The sequence below is a fragment of the Leucopleurus acutus genome (assembly GCF_964270905.1).
Source record: "Leucopleurus acutus genome assembly, chromosome: X".
NCBI lineage: Eukaryota > Metazoa > Chordata > Mammalia > Artiodactyla > Delphinidae > Leucopleurus > Leucopleurus acutus.
Genome location: NC_139148.1, coordinates 46,971,462 through 46,974,157, shown reverse-complemented (window position 1 = coordinate 46,974,157; position 2,696 = coordinate 46,971,462).

Genomic DNA, 2,696 nt, shown 5'->3' with positions numbered 1-2,696 from the left:
AAATTTTAAAATTTACAAATTCCAATTTAAAAAAAAACTGACAAACGCCACAAACATCCTCAAAACTAGAGAAATAAAATATTTTTATTAATTGCCTGACTAATCTCTCTACTAATTTTTCCTTTTTTTTTTTGGTTGCAAACACTTTGATATCCTCCTGTAAGTAAATGACAATTATTTTATAATAACATGTTCAAGAGAGAATAAAAAGAATTCGATTGAATTCAATTCCATTCGGTTGATCAAAATATTTTGTTATTGGTAGTTTAGAAAAATTTCAACTTCACAGCTTGTTATTAGTAACACAAAATTTAAGATTGTTGTTAAATTTGGGAAAACTTCTATTTAGTTTCGTTTACATGTAAGCTGTAAAATTTCATGGTATTTTGACTGTTCTTGTGCAGTGACAAATCTTAAGTACTTCTCAAATTGACAATGCTCAACACCCAGGGACTTGGAAGTGGTCTGTGTAAGTGTGAAGTGCGGAGGCTTAAACTTTATTAGTTCTATGATAAATCCATCTCTGTGCAATGCTAGAGGAGAAAGGATCACAGGAGCCCATGGGAGTCCAGCAGAGGGTGTTCCTGATACAGCCTTGGGGATTATGGCAAGCCTCTGAGAGATAATGCCTCAGACTTAAAGTTTGAGAGGAATTTTGCCAGGTGATGGGGAGTTTGTGTAGATGAGGGTGAGGGTGTGTTTCTAAAGAAAGAAAGAGCCTTTCATGCTGAGGAAACAATCTATACAAAGAAACAGAAGCAGGGAACAACATGGTGTGTGATGATAATCATGAGCATTCCCAGACTGATAATCTCAGGAGGCATAAACTCCTACGGGGCTCTAGAGACTCATTCCTGCAGACTCAGCAATTTAAATTGAGTTCAAAGAAGCCCAGACGAAGAAACTGAGATTAAGCACTTGCGTGTGAGTTCCCAGGGCCTCAAAGTTACGTACGTGGAGAGAGTAGGTAAGATTCCGGTTACCAGTTGCAGTGTGTGTGTCTTGAGTTTTCCCACACCACCAAGCAATTCTTCAATATCAGCTGGGTGTCCTACAATTCAACTCAGTTCTGATACTATCTACCTGTAGATAGTGTCAGATTCCACAGGTTAAGGGCTCAGTCACACAAGACTGCCCCCACCACAGACGCCAATCACCAAGTCCAGGTTGTCACCTGTGCTTCTGACCCACAGGCCCACAGGTCAGAGTTCCAACGCCCCCCCCCCCACTAGAGCGGCTCACAGAGCTCAAAGAAACATTTTACTTACTAGATTATCAGTTTATTATAAAAGGATATAACTCAGGAACAGCCAGATGGAAGAGATTCATAGGACAAGCCATGTGGGAAGGGTCAAGGGGCTTCCAAGCTCTCTGAGCATGCCACTCTCCTGGCATCTCTGCGTGTTCATCAACTCTGAAGCTCTCAGAATCTGTTCTTTTGGGGTTTTATGGAGGCTTCAGTACAGAGGCACGATTGATTAGATTATTGGTCATTAGTGATTGAACTCAAACTCCAGCACCTCTCCCCTCCTAGAGGTGGAGGGGAGGGACTGAAAGTGCCAAACCTCTAATCCCCGTGGTTGGCGCCACAGACAACCAGCCCCCATACTTAGTTACCTAGGGGCTTTCCAAACATCTCTTCATTAACGTAACAAAAGACACTTTTTATCACTCTCATCTCAGAGGAAATTTCAAAGGTTGTAGGAGCTCTGTGTCAGGAATGGGTTGAAGACCCAATTTGTATTTCTTATTATAAATCACAATATCACAGTAGGCCTGCTGGAAATTCCCACACAGGGAACCCAATTCTGGGCTCCAACAAACCAAGGCCACTGAATGAATCCTGAGATTTCGTCTTGAGACTGAAGTGCAAAGCTGAGTGTACTAAGATTTCACCTTTTCTGTGACTTGAACCCATCTAGCAATCTGGTGAAGCCAATATACCTCTTGCCAGAAAGATGTTTTTAAGTGCATAAACTAAAATATAGAATTACAAAGGAAACCAATTATATTAAAATAGCAAAATAATATAAAAATTAATTGTAATATACATTTTTGGGGGGCCATGCCGTGCATCTTGTGGGATCCTAGTTCCCCAACCAGGGATCGAACCCAGGACCTGGCATTGAAAGCACTGAGTCTTAACCACTGGATTGCCAGGGAATTCCCAGTATACATATTTCTTTATTAATGCATTAAATACCATGATCTACTAATGAAACAGGAGGGAAGAGGGAAGGGCACAACCTTTAAAAGAATGACAGCAGTTGATGACATAACATAAACTGGTTAGAACCAATTAGGTCCAAGATGGCAGAATATTCGACTTCCAGTAGATCTTGAGCCTCATTATACACTCATTGTAATACAGTGCCATGATAGTTCTGAGGCCAACCCTAAAAGGCCAAAAAGTGGGCGGTGGCCCAATTCCTGGAAATCTCCGCCCCCTTCCCCCCAAAATAGTTAGAATAATCCTCCTGTTCATTAGCCTATGAAATTACCCAGCCCATAAGAACTAACCATGCGGGGGACTTCCCCGGTGGTCCAGTGGGTAAGATTCCATGCTCCCAGTGCAGGGGGCCTGGGTCTGATCCCTGGTCAGGGAACTAGATCCCGCACGCATGCTGCAACTAAGAGCCCGCATGCCGCAGCGAAGATCCCACGTGCCGCAACTAAGACCCCGGGCAGCCAAAATA